Consider the following 19,319-nt stretch of genomic DNA (forward strand, 5'->3'; position numbering starts at 1 on the left):
AAGAGTGGGGAACTACATCCATGCATAGATTACAGGGGTCTTAACGCCATCACAGTTAAGAATAAGTATCCTTTGCCCCTGATATCTGAGCTCTTTGATAGGCTTCAGGGAGCAAGGGTATCTAATAAATTAGATCTGCGGGGTGCTTGCAACCTGATTCGCATACGTGAGGGGGGCGAAAGGAAGACGGCTTTTAACACCAGGGATGGGCACTATGAATATCTGGTGATGCCCTTCGGGCTCTGTAATGCCCCAGCCGTTTTCCAAGACTTTGTGAACGACATCTTCCGGGATATGCTCTCCACCTTGGTCGTAGTCTATCTGGATGATATTCTCATCTACTCTCCAGATATTGACTCCCACCAGAGAGATGTTTGCAGAGTCTCCGACCTCCTACGGGCAAACTCCCTCTATGCCAAGTTGGAGAAGTGTGTGTTCGAGCAGGAGTCCTTACCTTTCCTGGGCTTTATCATCTCCGCCCAGGGATTGGCTATGGATCCTGCAAAACTACAGGCTGTGATGGACTGGCAGGAGCCCCATTCTCTTAAAGTGGTGCAGCACTTTATGGGGTTCATTAACTACTATCGCCAGTTCATTCCACACTTCTCAACTTTGGTAGCTCCCTTGGTTGTCCTCACCAAGAAGGGAGCAAATCCCAAATTGTGGTCTGAGGAGGTCTCCAAGACCTTTAACTCCATAAAGTCACACTTCGCTAGTGCTCCCATCCTACATCGCCCCGATGTAGATAAGCCATTTATAATGGAGGTGGATGCCTCATCTGTTGGTGCTGGAGCAGTCCTTTTCCAAAAGGATGCTCAAGGTCAGATCCTTGCTTCTTCTTTTCTAAGACCTTCTCACCAGCAAAGAGGAATTATTCCATCAGGGACAGGGAGTTGCTAGCCATGAAGTTGGCTTTCTTGGAGGGAGCTCGTTTTCCCTTCCAAGTCTTCACAGATCACAAAAATTTGGTGTACCTGCAGACAGCCCAGCGGTTAAATTCTCACCAGGCCAGATGGTCCTTGTTCTTCTCCCGGTTTCATTTCACCCTCCATTTTCTTTCTGGGGAGAAGAACGTTCGTGCCGATGCTCTCTATTGCTCCGTTGTGTCATCTGAGGAGGAGGAAGAGGAGCCTTGGCTTATTGTCCCCACCGAGAGCCTGAGAACTGTGGCCCCGGTTTTGCTTGAGTCTGTGCCCCGGGTGAAGACTTTTGTACCATCCAGATTGCATCCGGAGGTTCCCTCTTGTGCTCACTCGTCCAGGGTGGGTGGACATTTTGGTTCCAAAAGGACATCTGAGTTCCTGGCGAGGACATACTGGTGGCCGCATATGGCTCATGACGTCGCAGACTATTTTCGGGCGTGTGTCTCTTGCGCCAAGAACAAGTCTCCTCGGCAACGGCCAGCTGGGTTGCTTTACCCCCTGCCGGTGGCGGACAGGCCATGGGAGATAGTCAGGATAGACTTTGTGGTGGGCTTACCCAAGTCTCGTAGCTGCACCATTATCTGGGTGATCACCGACCATTTTTCCAAAATGGTTCACTTGGTGCCTCTTCCACGGCTACCTTCTGCACGGGCTCTGGCAGTGTTGTTCATCAAGCATATCTTTCGCCTACATGGTATGCCAGACAAAATTGGCAGTGATCGGGCCCCCAGTTTGCGTCTCGTTTCTGGAGAGAGCTTTGTCGTCTACTCAGTATTGAGTTGAATCTCTCCTCGGCATAACATCCCGAGACGAATGGGTTGGTTGAGAGTGCCAATGAGACCCTGGTCACATATTTACATCATTTTGTTTCTGCCAGGCAGGATGACTGGGCATCCTTGCTACCGTGGGCAGAGTTTGTGCTTAACAACGCTGTAGCCGACTCCACCAGTCAGACTCCTTTCCTCCTTAATTACGGCCAGCATCCGCAGGTTCCTGTGCCTATGCCTGTGTCTTCTGCTGCCTCCAGGTTGGCAGACTGGGCAGTGGAGGCATGGGACATTTGAGACCGCCCTCAGGATGCCATCCGGGCCTCCAAGGAGAGAATGAGGTCCTCCGCTGATGCACATCGGCGCCCTGCTCCGACCTTTGCTCCTGGCGACTTTGTGTGGCTCTCCGCCCGTAACATCAGGCTGCGTGTTGGGTCCACTAAGATTGCACCTCGCTACTTGGGTCCCTTCAAGGTCCTTGAACAGGTTAACCCTGTGGTTTACCATCTGGCCCTTCCTCCACGCCTGGGTATCACCGACACCTTTCATGTGTCCCTCCTTAAGCCCGTATACATGTCCCGGTTTTCAGAGTCATCTGCAGGGACATCGGGTTCATCTACAGATGATTACGAGGGAACGCTATTTTGGGGTGCAAGGTGGTACATGGTAAAATTTTTTATTTGGTGGACTGGAAGGGTTATGGTTCTGAGGACAGGTCCTGGGAGTCTGCTAAGCACATTCAGGCTCCGCAACTCATTGCTGCCTTCGAGCGTAGCAAGGCCCAAGGGGTGGGCCCTAGGGGGGGTAATGTTAGGGGTCGAGTTCCCGCCTCTGCACAGGGGGAATCTCGGGCCATCTCCGCTGTGGTTTCCCATTCTTCCCCTGCCGCAGTGGAGCCTGCTCAGCAAAGACATCAGTCCCAGCGTCTCGATCAGTCTGACTCTATACAAAGGGTTACTGCTGCTTTTCCTGCTTCTGCCATTGAAGTCAGTGTTGGGCAGCGGCGAGCAGACGCTTCTAGGACTAAGTAAATAAGGCAGCACACTGCAGCGCTAGAACATGCAAACTTGAAATACGAAATTTGAACTGCATTACTGCACTAGAAATATGAAAAATGAGAGCGTTTAGCGCATAAAAATGGCCAATTTTATGTGTACCTAGTAGCCCCTTTACGGCATCTCTCTTATACCAGGTCCTACACTTGCCTTACCTCGCTGAGAATAAAAGTCTCCATCTGAATGGGTACATGTGAAACCTCTTCCTAGACTAAAATTCTCTCTCTCTGTGGAGGGGTATTGGACCTGCTGTAATTAAAACACCTGTGGCTAGGAGGCGGAGTGCACGATCAGAAGGCTAAAGAATACATTTCAAAAACCTGACCTGCACATCCAAACATAGACCAAGTGTGAACAGGTGCTGAACTTGAAATACGAAATTTGAACTGCATTACTGCACATGTACCCATTCAGATGCAGTAATGCAGTTCAAATTTCGTATTTCAAGTTTGCATGTTCTAGCGCTGCAGTGTGCTGCCTTATTTACTTAACTATATACGAGTTGGCGACTCTAGGTTCAGCACCTGTTCACACTTGGTCTATGTTTGGATGTGCAGGTCAGGTTTTTGAAATGTATTCTTTAGCCTTCTGATTAGGGTTGAGCGACCTTGACCTTTTTAGAGTCGAGCCGTGTTTCGAGAAACCCGACTATCTTAGAAGTCGAGTGGAATCGGCCGATTATCGCGAAAAGTCGGGTATCGACCGAAACACGAAACCCAATGTAAGTCAATGGGGGGGCATAGTCGGCAGTGAGTGGAGGCCAGGAAAACACCTACACTGCCCATTTTAATGGCAAAAACATCCATTCTTGTTACAGAAGCTTGTCAATCGTAATTTACCTTATAATAATTGGAAGGCATTTGAAATTGGGGGTCATTTGGCTAAAGTTGTGGGGGGTAGGGCTGGTTCAAGTAATTAGTGGGCCCAGGAAATCTGGACCACGTCACGGCTGTGGAGCAGGGAGAGGTAAGTATTTCAACTTTGCAAGTGCTGTGATCCTGAGCAAGCAGGGGGGGCCCACTCGTTGGCATTGGCACTGGCACAGGGCTCCTCAAAGTACAGCGGTGTGTTTGCACGGCGGGGGCGCCTCCCACCGGCAGCAACACTTTTGCGTACTATGAGAGGCCCTGTGCCAGTGACGTCGCCAACTAGTATTCCTCCCCCCACCTGATGAAAGAACCTGCACTTTCATCTGCACCTTCCTCTTTGTCCCCGTGTAAGGTGGTATGGTATGCGGGAAGAGGAACCTGACTTTCAGCAGGGTCACAATCTTGCTGTGTAGCGTGCACGGGGAATGTTGCGTTATGGTTCAATGTACCAGCAGACTCATCTATCACTGGCTGGGCAATGGGCAGGATGAGGAGGAAACACAGATATAGGCCCAAAGAATAAAGTTGGCTAAATGCAGTTCAAAATTGGTAACACAGGACTAACCAGGGGGCATTGCAGTGGAGGACAACTGGAATGAGAGGCTGACACAGAGAGTAGGCCCAAATCAGTAAGTAGTCGAAATGCAGTTCAAAATTGGCAACCGTAGTAAACAGGCGGCACAGCTTTGTTCAGTGGAGGAGAACAGCAAGGAGTGGCAGACACCGATAGTAGGCCCCAACCCAACTAGTAGGCCAAATGCAGTTTAACATTAACAACTACTTAACGAGAGCCTGAAAATGGAATTTCAGGACAGGAAACCAGGAGAACAGCAAGGAGCGGCAGACACTGTTAGTAAGCCCCAAACCAACTAGTACGCCAAATGCAGTTGTTCCATTTAACCACTATTTAACAAGAGCCTGAAGATAGAAGCTCAGGAAAGGCAACCTGGAGAACACCTTAGAGTGGAAGACACCGTCTCTACACCCCATACCCAATTTGTAGGCCTAATGCAGTGTAGTTTCCAACAACTACTAAACGAGAGTCGGAAGACCGAAGCAATGTGGACGAAACCTGGGGCACACCTTGGGGCGGCAGACACCGTTAGTGTCATGGTTTACTGTGCTCTCGGGTCAGGTAGTTGCAGGGTTAACTCTTATGGCCTCTTTCTGGGTCCTGGGAGGCTTTTTATAGCCTCACTCTGAGGTCAGTCCTTGTCGTTTATACTCTGACCATTGGCTGAGTGTGTCTGACCCTGGTGTACCTCTGCTTTGTGCATGTACTAGTCTGTCTGTTTGGTTTCTGATTTGGTTCTGTCGCTGTTGTGATTTCTGCCTGCTGTTTTTGTACTGTCTATTGCCCGTTCTGGTTTTTCTGATCTATTGCTATGTCCTGACTATTCTTCTGATTGCCCCTGTGTACTGCGCCACCCTCTCTGTGTATGACACCCGCCTGTCCGACCTGAGTTCCCCTCTCCTTTACTTTAGTTTCCCTGTAAAGACTTACACCCATCTCCAGCAGCAGGACGCTAAGCTCCACCTCCTGTGGTCACATGATCGCAGGTCCTCCTGTTCTCTACCATACTCAGCACGCTGTGCAGGTCCCGTCTGTCTGAGTTTTCCTTGGTATCTGACCCCGGGTCCTCCTGTAGTGTGGGTGAGTCACCCTGTTCAGCCGTGACAGTGTTTCGGTGCTGACAGGATCTTGACATTATAAACGACCGTCACAGTTTGTTTTTGTTTTTTTCTCTCTCTCTCTTTGTTAGGGGGAGGTTTAAGAGTGTTATCTGAATGGATCCTATGCAGGCATTAGCGGATCAGGTGAAACACCTAACGCAAATGTTCCAGAAATTGAATGTGGAGCAGCGCACGATGGCTCAGACCCAGCAGCAGCTGGTAGATACTGTACAGGGGGCTGTCGCTGCGGGGTCTTTTGGTACTGGTAGTACAGATGTGTCGGTGGTGTCTCCTGAATCTCCAGTTAAACTACCCGACACCTTCTCAGGGGATAAAAAGGAGTTCAGAGCCTTCAGGGAGGGATGTAAACTTTTTTTTCCCTGAGGCCTCGTTCTTCTGGGGATGAGTTCCAGAGGGTGGGGGTCATTATTTCTTTACTTCGCGGGGCTCCTCAAGCCTGGGCCTTTTCTCTATCTACGTCTGCTCCTGAGAGGATGACTGTTGATGCTTTTTTTGGTGCGCTGGGCCGCATCTATGATGAGCCTGACAGAGTTTGTATGGCTGAGGACATGGTAATGAGTGTTCGGCAGGGCAAACATTCAGCTGAGTGGTTCTGTTCTGAGTTCCGACGGTGGGCTGCAGAGGTGTCCTGGAATGATGCCGCCCTTCGAGCGCTATTCCGCAGGGGCCTGTCTGAACGCCTCCAGGATGCTTTGGCCCTTCATCCTCCACCTGACACTCTGGAGGATGCCATAACCCAGGCCGTACGAATGGACCGCAGGTTACGTGCCAGGGGTGTAATGCAGTGTGAAACTTCCCTGTTTGCTGGCAGCAAAGAGATTGGGTCTGCACCTGAGCCCATGGAAATCGGTGTCACCTCGCTAAAAGAGAAGGAGAGAAGACGCCACCGGGAGAAAAAACTCTGTTTCTATTGTGGAGAACCCGGACACTGGAGAAAAGATTGCCCCTCATGTCCATCATCCTCTCAGATGACGGGAAACAACTAGGTCTGGGTAGCGGTCGAGGAAACTGCTCAGACCTTCAGGTACTGTCTTCCTCGTGTACTAAAGTCTTGTTAAAGGTGGAACTATGGGTAGACCATAATCGTTTTTTCTCTACAGCTTTGGTGGACAGTGGTTCATCCCTCAACCTGGTCAGTTCCTGTGTTATCTCCCAACACAAGATAGGGACAGTCAGGCTGGAAACGCCACTTAAAATTGTGGCCATCGACTCTTCCCCTCTTACACGTACAGGAATTCTTTATGTTTCCAAAAGGTTTTCTTTACAGATAGGTTCTTCCCACAAGGAAGAGATGGAATGTTTTGTTATGGACAAATTGCCCGCAGGGCTAGTGCTGGGCATGCCATGGCTTCAACGCCACAACCCGGTTATTGACTGGGAAACAGGGGAGATTATTAAATGGGGATCCAAATGTGTCGATTGTTGCCATAAACCTGTTTGTTGTTTGAAACTTGCAAAACCTGTCTTGGTGTCTTCTGTTAGTCTGGAGGGTATTCCGGAGTATATAAAAGACTTTGAGGACGTGTTTTCTGAAAGTGAGGCTGAGGCGCTGCCTCCGCATAGGCCATTTGACTGTGCTATTGATCTTATCCCTGGAGCCAAATTGCCCAAAGCCCGTCTATTTAATTTGTCAGGCCCGGAGCGCCTAGCTATGAAGCAATACATTGCTGAAAGTCTTCGTAAAGGGCATATAAGACCTTCTGTGTCCCCAGTAGCTGCGGGGTTTTTCTTTGTTAAAAAAAAGGATGGCGGCCTACGTCCCTGCCTCGACTTTCGAGAACTTAATAAAATTACAGTCAGGAACACATACCCCCTGCCTCTGATTCCTGATCTCTGTAACCAGCTCTCTGGGGCCACGTGGTTTTCGAAGTTGGACCTCAGAGGAGCTTATAATCTGATAAAAATACGGGAAGGTGATGAGTGGAAAACTGCATTTCTTACATCAGAGGGGTTATTCGAAAATCTGGTGATGCCATTTGGTCTCACCAATGCCCCAGCTGTGTTTCAAAATTTCATTAATGTTGTTTTTTCGGACCTCATTGGTCGCTTTGTTGTTATCTACTTGGATGATATCCTGATATATTCCTCTGACAGACATTCTCATTTATCACATGTTAGAACAGTGTTTCAAAGACTCAGGGAAAATCAATTATTTGTTAAACTAGAGAAATGTTCGTTTTTTGTTCAGGAGCTATCATTTTTTGGGTCTCATAATCTCTCCACAGGGGTTTCGTATGGATCCCAAGAAGGTGCAAGCCATTATGGAGTGGGTCCAGCCTCGGGACCTTAGGGGACTCCAGCGCTTTTTGGGATTCGCTAATTACTATCGCAGGTTTATCAAAGGTTTTTCTCAGATTGTTAAACCCCTTACTGACCTCACATGTAAAGGGGCAGATGTCAGGAATTGGTCCTTGTCAGCCAAACAATCTTTCCTATCTTTGAAAAACTGTTTCACAACTGCTCCTGTTCTAGTGCAACCTGACTCATCCAAGCCATTTGTAGTCGAAGTTGACGCTTCGGAGGTAGGGGTGGGGGCAGTGTTGTCACAGGGATCTGCTTCTCTGACTAATCTCAAACCTTGTGCCTATTTCTCGAAAAAATTTTCTCAGGCTGAGAGGAATTGTGACGTTGGTAATAGAGAACTCTTAGCAATTAAGTTGGCGTTTGAGGAATGGAGGCATGTTTTGGAGGGGGCGGCTCATCCCCATCACGGTCATCACCGACCACAAAAACCTAGAGTATATCAAATCTGCTAAAAGACTGACTCCCAGGCAGGCCCGTTGGTCACTTTTTTTTTCTCGATTCCAATTCTCAATAACAATTCGTCCAGGGTCTAAAAATGTGAAAGCTGATGCTTTATCATGTAGTTTTGAGCCGCTATCCGCCCCTGATCCGCCGTCCCCCATTCTTCAACCCAATATCATTATAGCCGAAGTGTCATCGGAATTGGAACGGGAGATTGTGGGGGCTCAATCTTTAGCTCCAAGGTCCAAACCTAAAAACAAATTGTTTGTTCCTCAGCAATTACGCTCCAAGCTCCTGCGAGAGTTCCATGATTCGAAACTGAGTGCTCACCCAGGCATTTCTGCCACACGAGACTCAGTTGCTAGAGTCTTTTGGTGGCCTTTAATAATTTCGGATATTAAGAGGTATGTCGCTGCTTGTGGGGTATGCGCCCGTTCTAAGAGCTCTCATTGCCGGCCGGCCGGGGAATTGATGCCTTTATCAATTCCAGGAAGACCATGGACTCACTTGTCCATGGACTTCATTACCAACCTTCCTGTGTCCCGGGGTAACACGGTAATCTGGGTAGTCATAGACAGGTTTTCTAAGTTAGCACATTTTGTACCTATGGCAAGTCTACCTTCAGCACAGACCCTCGCTAAACATTTCCTTGCTCAAATTGTACGGTTACATGGGGTTCCTATGAACATTGTATCAGATAGAGGGGCACAATTTGTGGCTAAGTTTTGGCGGGCTTTTTGCAAAAGGTTGGGGATTGTTGTGAGTTCTGTTTTTGGGCTCCCTCTGGTGGTTACTGATGGTACTGGGTGACTTGTGTTTTCTGCGGTCTCTGGTGTCCACCTGTTCCATCAGGTTATGGGAGTTTCCTATTTAACCTGGCTTTTTTGTCATTTCCTCGCCGGCTATCAATGTAATCAGCGTGTCTTTTACCTCAGCTCCCTGCGTCTGTTATCTTCAGGACAAGCTAAGTTTTGATTTTCCTGTTTCACGTTTTGCTTAATTTTGGTCTTAGTCCAGCTTGCAGATATGTGATTCCTTGCTGCTGGTTGCTCTAGTGGGCTGAAATTACTCCTCATGTTCCATGAGTTGGCACATGAGTTCAAGTAATTTCAGGATGGTTTTTTGAAGGGTTTTTCGCTGACCGCGCAGTTCACTTGTGTATCCTCTGCTATCTAGCTTTAGCGGGCCTCATTTTTGCTGATTCTATTTTCATAACTACGTATGTGCTTTCCTCTCATTTCACCGTTATTACATGTGGGGGGCTGCTATTTCTGTGGGGTGTTTCTCTGGAGGCAAGTGAGGTCTGTGTTTCTTCTTATAGGGGAAGTTAATCCTTCGGCTGGCGCGAGACGTCTAGGAATCATCGTAGGCACGTTCCCCGGCTACTGCTAGTTGTGTGTTTAGGTTCAGGATCGCGGTCAGCTCAGGTTCCATCACCCTAGAGCTTGTTTTGTTTTTGTGCTTGTCCTTTTGTGATCCCCTGCCATTGGGATCATGACAGTATAGCCGGCCCAAAAAAATGGGTCATCATTTTGGCTGAAGTAGGAGGAAAAGTAGTCTGAGGAAGTTTTTTTTTTTTTTTTTCCCCTCCTCAGTGTTTGCTGCCTAGCCTTAATTGCAGCTTGACTGCTTTTTTCCTCCTCTTAATCCTTGAATGGCTCTGACCTCAGCTGTTTATCATGGACGTCCAGAGTTTGGCTTCCAGCCTGAATAATCTTGCTGCTAAGGTTCAAAATATACAAGATTTTGTTGTACATACGCCTATGTCTGAACCTAGAATTCCTGTCCCAGAGTTTTTTCCTGGAGATAGATCTAGTTTTCTGAATTTTAGGAACAATTGCAAGTTGTTTCTTTCCTTGAAATCTCGCTCCTCTGGAGACCCTGCTCAGCAGGTCAAGATTGTTATATCTTTCCTGCGGGGTGACCCTCAGAATTGGGCATTTGCATTGGCACCAGGGGATCCTGCGTTGCTCAATGTGGATGCGTTTTTTCTGGCATTGGGTTTGCTCTATGAGGAACCTAACCTAGAGATTCAGGCTGAAAAAGCTTTATTGGCTCTCTCTCAGGGGCAAGATGAAGCAGAAATATATTGTCAGAAATTTCGGAAATGGTCGGTGCTTACTCAGTGGAATGAGTGCGCTCTGGCTGCAAAATTCAGAGATGGCCTTTCTGAGGCCATTAAAGATGTTATGGTGGGGTTCCCGGCGCCTACAGGTCTGAATGAGTCCATGACTATGGCTATTCAGATTGATCGGCGTTTACGGGAGCGCAAACCTGTGCACCATTTGGCGGTGTCTTCTGAACAGGCACCTGAGATAATGCAATGTGATAGAATTCAGTCCAGAAGTGAACGGCAAAATTATAGGCGGAAAAGTGGATTGTGTTTTTATTGTGGTGATTCAGCTCATGTTATATCAGCATGCTCTAAACGCACAAAAAAGGTTGATAAGTCTGTTGCCATTGGTACTTTACAGTCTAAGTTCATTCTGTCTGTGACGCTGATTTGTTCATTATCATCCATTTCCGTCGATGCCTATGTGGATTCAGGCGCTGCCCTGAGTCTTATGGATTGGTCATTTGCCAATCGCTGTGGGTTTAGTCTGGAACCTCTGGAAGTTCCTATTCCTTTGAAAGGAATTGACTCTACACCTTTGGCTATGAATAAACCTCAGTACTGGACAGAAGTGACCATGCGCATGACTCCCGTTCATCAGGAGGTGATTCGCTTCCTGGTACTGTATAATTTACATGATGTCTTAGTGCTTGGTCTGCCATGGTTACAAACTCATAGCCCAGTCCTGGACTGGAAAACAATGTCTGTGTTAAGCTGGGGATGTCAGGGGGTTCATGATGATGCATCTCCGATTTCTATCGCTTCATCTACTCCTTCTGAGGTTCCGGTATTTTTGTCTGATTATCGGGAGGTTTTTGAGGAGCCTAAGCTCAGTTCGCTTCCTCCTCACAGGGATTGCGATTGTGCTATAGATTTGATTCCTGGCAGTAAATTCCCTAAAGGTCGTTTGTTCAATCTGTCAGTGCCAGAGCATACTGCTATGCGGAATTATGTTAAGGAGTCCTTGGAAAAGGGACATATCCGTCCATCTTCGTCCCCTTTGGGAGCAGGTTTTTTTTTTGTGGCCAAAAAAGATGGTTCCTTGAGGCCTTGCATAGATTATCGTCTTTTGAATAAGATTACCGTCAAATATCAGTATCCTTTGCCATTGTTGACTGATTTGTTCGCTCGCATTAAGGGGGCTAAATGGTTCACTAAGATTGATCTTCGGGGTGCGTATAATCTTGTGCGGATAAGGCAGGGTGATGAGTGGAAAACCGCATTTAATACGCCTGAGGGCCATTTCGAGTATTTGGTGATGCCTTTTGGACTTTCTAATGCTCCTTCTGTCTTCCAGTCTTTTATGCACGATATTTTTCGTGAATATCTGGATAAATTTATTATCGTGTATTTGGATGATGTTTTGGTTTTTTCTGATGACTGGGAGTCTCATGTTCAGCAGGTCAGGAAGGTGTTTCAGGTCCTGCGGGCCAATTCTTTGTTTGTAAAGGGTTCTAAATGTCTCTTTGGAGTCCAGAAGATTTCTTTTTTGGGGTATATTTTTTCCCCTTCTACTATTGAGATGGATCCCGTCAAGGTTCAGGCTATTTGTGACTGGACGCAGCCTACATCTCTTAAGAGTCTACAGAAGTTCTTGGGCTTTGCTAATTTTTATTGTCGCTTCATAACTAATTTTTCTAGTGTTGTTAAGCCTTTGACGGATTTGACTAAAAAGGGTGCTGATGTTACTGATTGGTCTCCTGCGGCTGTGGAGGCCTTTCAGGAACTTAAGCGCCGGTTTTCTTCTGCTCCTGTGTTGCGTCAGCCAGATACGTCGCTTCCTTTTCAGGTTGAGGTTGATGCTTCCGAGATCGGAGCGGGGGCGGTTTTGTCACAGAGAAGCTCTGATGGCTCAGTGATGAAGCCATGTGCGTTCTTTTCTAGAAAATTTTCGCCCGCTGAACGGAATTATGATGTTGGTAATCGGGAGCTTTTGGCCATGAAGTGGGCATTTGAGGAGTGGCGTCATTGGCTTGAGGGTGCTAGACATCGTGTGGTGGTCTTGACTAATCACAAAAATCTGATGTACCTTGAGTCTGCCAAGCGTCTGAATCCTAGACAGGCTCATTGGTCACTGTTTTTCTCCCATTTCAATTTTGTGGTTTCATACCTGCCAGGTTCAAAGAATGTGAAGGCGGATGCTCTTTCTAGGAGTTTTGTGCCTGACTTCCCTGGAAATTCTGAGCCTACTGGTATCCTTAGGGATGGGGTGATTTTGTCGGCTGTCTCCCCAGATTTGCGACGTGCTTTGCAAGAGTTTCAGGCGGATAAACCTGATCGTTGTCCGCCGGAAAGACTGTTTGTTCCGGATAATTGGACCAGTAGAGTCATCTCCGAGGTCCATTCTTCTGTGTTGGCAGGTCATCCTGGAATATTTGGTACTAGAGACTTGGTGGCCAGGTCTTTTTGGTGGCCTTCCTTGTCGAGGGATGTGCGTTCTTTCGTGCAGTCTTGTGGAGTTTGCGCTCGGGCTAAGCCTTGCTGTTCTCGGGCCAGTGGATTGTTGTTACCTTTGCCTATCCCGAAGAGGCCTTGGACGCACATTTCCATGGACTTTATTTTGGATCTCCCTGTCTCTCAAAAAATGTCCGTCATATGGGTTGTGTGTGACCGCTTTTCTAAGATGGTTCATCTGGTACCCTTGCCTAAGTTACCTTCCTCCACTGAGTTGGTCCCTCTGTTTTTTCAAAACGTGGTCCGTTTGCATGGCATTCCGGAGAACATCGTTTCTGACAGGGGATCCCAGTTTGTGTCTAGATTTTGGCGGACGTTCTGTGCTAAGATGGGCATTGATTTGTCCTTTTCGTCTGCATTCCATCCCAAGACGAATGGCCAGACGGAACGAACTAATCAGACTTTAGAAACTTATTTAAGGTGTTTTGTTTCTGCTGATCAAGATGACTGGGTTTCCTTTTTGCCGCTTGCCGAGTTTGCCCTTAATAATCGGGCTAGTTCTGCTACCTTGGTTTCTCCTTTCTTTTGTAATTCGGGGTTTAATCCTCGTTTTTCCTCTGGTCAGGTGGAGCCTTCTGATTGTCCTGGAGTGGACATGGTGGTGGATAGGTTGCATCGGATTTGGAGTCATGTGGTGGACAATTTGAAGTTGTCCCAGGAGAGGGCTCAGCAGTTTGCTAATCGCCGTCGCCGCGTGGGTCCTCGACTTCTTGTTGGGGACTTGGTGTGGTTGTCTTCTCGTTTTGTTCCTATGAAGGTCTCTTCTCCTAAGTTCAAGCCTCGGTTCATCGGTCCCTATAGGATCTTGGAAATTCTTAACCCTGTGTCGTTTCGTTTGGATCTCCCGGCATCGTTTGCTATTCATAATGTGTTCCATCGGTCGTTGTTGCGGAAGTATGAGGTACCTGTCGTTCCTTCGCTTGAGCCTCCTGCTCCGATGCTGGTGGAGGGTGAATTGGAGTATGTTGTGGAGAAGATCTTGGATTCTCGTGTTTCCAGACGGAAACTCCAGTATTTGGTCAAGTGGAAGGGTTATGGTCAGGAGGATAATTCTTGGGTGATTGCCTCTGATGTTCATGCTGCCGATTTGGTCCGTGCTTTTCATAGGGCTCATCCTGGTCGCCCTGGTGGTTCTCATGAGGGTTCGGTGACCCCTCCTCAAGGGGGGGGGTACTGTTGTGAGTTCTGTTTTTGGGCTCCCTCTGGTGGTTACTGATGGTACTGGGTGACTTGTGTTCTCTGCGGTCTCTGGTGTCCACCTGTTCCATCAGGTTATGGGAGTTTCCTATTTAACCTGGCTTTTTTGTCATTTCCTCGCCGGCTATCAATGTAATCAGCGTGTCTTTTACCTCAGCTCCCTGCGTCTGTTATCTTCAGGACAAGCTAAGTTTTGATTTTCCTGTTTCACGTTTTGCTTAATTTTGGTCTTAGTCCAGCTTGCAGATATGTGATTCCTTGCTGCTGGTTGCTCTAGTGGGCTGAAATTACTCCTCATGTTCCATGAGTTGGCACATGAGTTCAAGTAATTTCAGGATGGTTTTTTGAAGGGTTTTTCGCTGACCGCGCAGTTCACTTGTGTATCCTCTGCTATCTAGCTTTAGCGGGCCTCATTTTTGCTGATTCTATTTTCATAACTACGTATGTGCTTTCCTCTCATTTCACCGTTATTACATGTGGGGGGCTGCTATTTCTGTGGGGTGTTTCTCTGGAGGCAAGTGAGGTCTGTGTTTCTTCTTATAGGGGAAGTTAATCCTTCGGCTGGCGCGAGACGTCTAAGAATCATCGTAGGCACGTTCCCCGGCTACTGCTAGTTGTGTGTTTAGGTTCAGGATCGCGGTCAGCTCAGGTTCCATCACCCTAGAGCTTGTTTTGTTTTTGTGCTTGTCCTTTTGTGATCCCCTGCCATTGGGATCATGACAGGGGATATCTTTGTATTTTTCCTCAGCTTATCACCCAGAGAGTAATGGGCAGACGGAGCGCACCAACCAGTCGCTTGAACAAATTCTTCGATGCTTGACTTCTGCTCTGCAAAGCGACTGGTGTGATGCCCTACCATTAGCAGAGTTTGCTTTCAACAACCGTACCAATCAATCAACCGGTAAGTCACCATTTTTTATTAATTATGGTCTGAACCCCCATTTTGGTGAATTCTCACGATTAGATTTGGGCTGTCCAGGAGCTGAGGACTGTGTCAACCGAATCAGGGAGTTATGGTCAAAAGTCCGGTTAAATATTTCCAGGGCTCAGGAGAATTATAAGCGTTTTGCGGATAAAAAAAGGAACTCTGCTCAGGTTTTGCAGTGTGGGGACAAGGTGTGGCTCTCTACGCGAAATATAAGTCTCCGTATGCCCTCCGCCAAACTGGGACCCAAGTTCATCGGTCCCTACGAGATCATTGAGGTTGTAAACCCGGTGGCGTATCGTCTTCGCCTCCCTCGTTGAAACTTCATAATGTATTCCATAGATCCTTGCTTAAACCTTTAGGATCGGTGGTGGAAGATCCAGGTGCTGTTCCTTCCCCAGTCTTGGTCGAGGGGCATCTGGAATTCGAGGTACAACATATTGTAGATTCCCGGTGGATTCATGGGTCTCTACAATACTTGTTGCAATGGAAGGGGTACGGGCCGGAGGACCGGTCTTGGGTGCCAGCCAGGTCGGTACATGCTGATCGTCTGGTTCAGGCATTCCATGCTCGGAATCCTGAGAAACCTGGGGGTCCAGTGGCCCCCCATTAAGTAGGGGGTACTGTCATGGTTTACTGTGCTCTCGGGTCAGGTAGTTGCAGGGTTAACTCTTATGGCCTCTTTCTGGGTCCTGGGAGGCTTTTTATAGCCTCACTCTGAGGTCAGTCCTTGTCGTTTATACTCTGACCATTGGCTGAGTGTGTCTGACCCTGGTGTGCCTCTGCTTTGTGCAAGTACTAGTCTGTCTGTTTGGTTTCTGATTTGGTTCTGTCGCTGTTGTGATTTCTGCCTGATGTTTTGGTACTGTCTATTGCCCGTTCTGGTTTTTCTGATCTATTGCTACGTCCTGACTATTCTTCTGATTGCCCCTGTGTACTGCGCCGCCCTCTCTGTGTATGACCCCCGCCTGTCCGACCTGAGTTCCCCTCTCCTTTACTTTAGTTTCCCTGTAAAGACTTACACCCATCTCCAGCAGCAGGACGCTAAGCTCCACATCCTGTGGTCACATGATCGCAGGTCCTCCTGTTCTCTACCATACTCAGCACGCTGTGCAGGTCCCGTCTGTCTGAGTTTTCCTTGGTATCTGACCCCGGGTCCTCCTGTAGTGTGGGTGAGTCACCCTGTTCAGCCGTGACAGTGTTTCGGTGCTGACAGGATCTTGACAGTTAGTAGGCCCTACCAAAGTTGTAGCCCCAATGCAGTTTTAAAATTCCTAGAGGCTGAAAACAAGACTATTGACGCTCAGCTTTCTTCAAAGGAACACAGCTGTATTGAGTGGCGCAGACAGACACAGGTAGTAGGCCTTAAACCAAAAATGTGGCTCACTGCAGCTTAAAAAAGGTTACAGGGGTACACAGGCAGCATTGCTCTGGGCAGTGGAGGACAATTTCAATAGTGGACTGCAGACAGACTTTGTACGCCTACTATTAAAAAAAGGATGCTCTATGCAATTAAAAATAGGTTCCAGGGGTACACGGGCAGCAGTGGTCTGGTCAGTGTAGGAGTAGTAGAAAGAACGGGCCGCAGACAGGCTTCGAAAGCCTAACATAAAAAAATATTGGGCTGTAGGCACTTTAACATTGGTTCCAGGGGTACACGAGGAGCAGTGGTCTGGTCAGTGTAGGAGTAGTAGAAAGAACGGGCCGCAGACAGGCTTCGAAGGCCTAACATAAAAAAATATTGGGCTGTAGGCACTTTTAAATAGGTTCCAGGGGAACACGGGCAGCAGTGGTCTGGTCAGTGTAGGAGTAGTAGAAAGAACGGGCCGCAGACAGGCTTCGAAGGCCTAACATAATAAATTGGGCTGGCTGTAGGCAATTTAAAATTGGTTCCAGGGGTACACGGGCAGCAGTGGTATGGTCAGTGGAGGCCTAGTGGAAGGAGGGACCGCAGACAGGCTTCGAAGGCCTAACATAATAAAATTGGACAGGCTGTAGGCACTTTATAATTGGTTCCAGGGGTACACGGGCAGCGGTAGACAGGTCAGTGGAGGCCTAGTGGAAGGAGGGACCGCAGACAGGCTTTGAAGGCCTAACATAATAAAATTGGACAGGCTGTAGGCACTTTATAATTGGTTCCAGAGGTACACGGGCAGCGGTAGACAGGTCAGTGGAGGCCTAGTGGAAGGAGGGACCACAGACAGGCTTCGAAGGCCTAACATAATAAAATTGGGCTGGCTGTAGGCAATTTAAAATTTGTTCCAAGGGGTACACGGGCAGCAGTGGTCTGGTCAGCGGAGGCCGATTGTAATGAGTGTCTGCCAGTTAGTAGTCCAAAACAATACATAAATGTGAATGTCTCGCATTAAAACAAAACGAAAACACTAAAGGGTGCAATCATTAGGTACAGGGGTGGGATCCTCTGCGTAGTTTCAGACCTACTAATTTGGCGCAAAGTATTTACTTTGGTAAATAGAGGACACTGCCCCTGACTATGTTAAGTACCATCATACATGTCAACACGATGGTATTGTCAGTGGCAGGAATGGAAGGATGTCAGCGCATAGACTAAACATTGGTGGAAGTGTGAGAGATAACTGTTGAAGTGGTAGAGCAATGTTTGACCTGGGGGTGGGTGAACTCTCTTGTGGCCGGCGGTACAGGCCCAGGGCCCCTCATGTTACAACAGTGTGTCTGACGTTGGGTGCGCACCACCACCACCAGAGACGCTTTATTGTACTATGAGGGACCCAGTGGCAGTGCTGTCGACCAAAAGCGGGCACACCCACCTCTTCAGACAAACAGCACTCTCCCGGGTGCTTGCGCCAAGTCGCGATACCACGGCCCCGTGTGGGGAGTTTGGCCATTTAGGGAGGTGTAAACATGTCGTATGCTGGACAATCAGCTGCAGCAAATTAAGACATTAGAAAAGTAATTCACAGTAGTCCACAGGCAAGAGCTTTTCATAGGAAAGCTAGGTGTCGGCTGGGCAAGGTGGGGCAAAAGAATTCGAAATCCAGTTGTGGTTCATTTTAATAAATGTTAGATCATCAACATTTTGGGTAGCCAGACGAGTCCTTTTTTCAGTTAATATTGAACCTGCAGCACTGAATACTCTTTCTGATAGGACACTAGCTGCCGGGCAAGCAAGCTCCTGCAATGCATATTCTGCCAATTCTGGCCAGGTGTCTAATTTGGATGCCCAGTAATCAAATGGGAATGACGGTTGAGGGAGAACATCGATAAGGGATGAAAAATAGTTTGTAACCATACTGGACAAATGTTGTCTCCTGTCACTTTCAATTGATGCAGCAGTACCTGTCCTGTCTGCGGTCATAGCAAAATCACTCCACAACCTGGTCAGAAAACCCCTCTGTCCAACGCCACTTCTGATGTGTGCACCCCTAACACTCCTGGTCTGCTGCCCCCTGGAGCTCGTGTGAGAACGATCACGGGCGCTGTGTGCTGGGAATGTGTTGTAAATTCTGTGGCTGAATTCACTCCTGTGGTCACAAGTGGTACTGCAGCTTCTGAGCTTCCTCCCTCAGGTGTTCTGGTGAGCTCGTTAACTGCTTCATTACTTAACTCCGCCTGATGCTGCTATCCTTGCTCCTTGTCAATGTTTCAGTGTTGGATCTGAGCTTCTCCTGATTGTTCCTGTGACCTGCTGCTCTGTATAGCTAAGTGCTTTTTGCTTTTTTGTTGCTTTTTTTCTGTCCAGCTTGTCTTTTGTTTTGCTGGAAGCTCTGAGATGCAAAGGGTGTACCGCCGTGCCGTTAGTTCGGCACGGTGGGTTTTTTTTGCCCCCTTTGCGTGGTTTTGCTTTAGGGTTTTTTGTAGACTGCAAAGTTCGCTTTACTGTCCTCGCTCTGTCCTAGAATATCGGGCCCCACTTTGCTGAATCTATTTCATCCCTACGTTTTGTCTTTTCATCTTACTCACAGTCATTATATGTGGGGGGCTGCCTTTTCCTTTGGGGAATTTCTCTGGGGCAAGTCAGGCCTATTTTTCTATCTTCAGGCTAGCTAGTTTCTTAGGCTGTGCCGAGTTGCCTAGGTAGTTGTTAGGCGCAATCCACAGCCGCTTTTAGTTGTGTTTAGGATAGGATCAGGTGTGCAGTCTACAGAGTTTCCACGTCTCAGAGCTCGTTCTTGTATTTTTGGGTATTTGTCAGATCACTGTGTGCGCTCTGATCGCTAAGCACACTGTGTTTCTGGATTGCCTTCATAACACCTGTCATTAGCAAACATAACAGTACAAGGAGCCTAACTAATGATTCTCAATAGAGGGAAAGAAAAAGTTCTGACATCATTTTTTTTTTTTCTCAGCTCTGTGTTCACTTTTTTTTTTCCTCCTAGACATTTGGGTGATTCTGGACACAGGTGTGGACATGGATATTCAGGGTCTGTGCTCTTCAATGGATAATCTCGTTATAAATGTACAAAAAATTCAAGATACTATTGATCAGAAATCTATGTTAGAACCAAGAATTCCTATTCCTGATTTGTTTTTTGGAGATAGAACTAAGTTTCTAAGTTTCAAAAATAATTGTAAGCTATTTCTGGCCTTGAAACCT

This window comes from Ranitomeya imitator, chromosome 5, assembly GCF_032444005.1.
Source record: "Ranitomeya imitator isolate aRanImi1 chromosome 5, aRanImi1.pri, whole genome shotgun sequence".
NCBI classification, from domain to species: domain Eukaryota; kingdom Metazoa; phylum Chordata; class Amphibia; order Anura; family Dendrobatidae; genus Ranitomeya; species Ranitomeya imitator.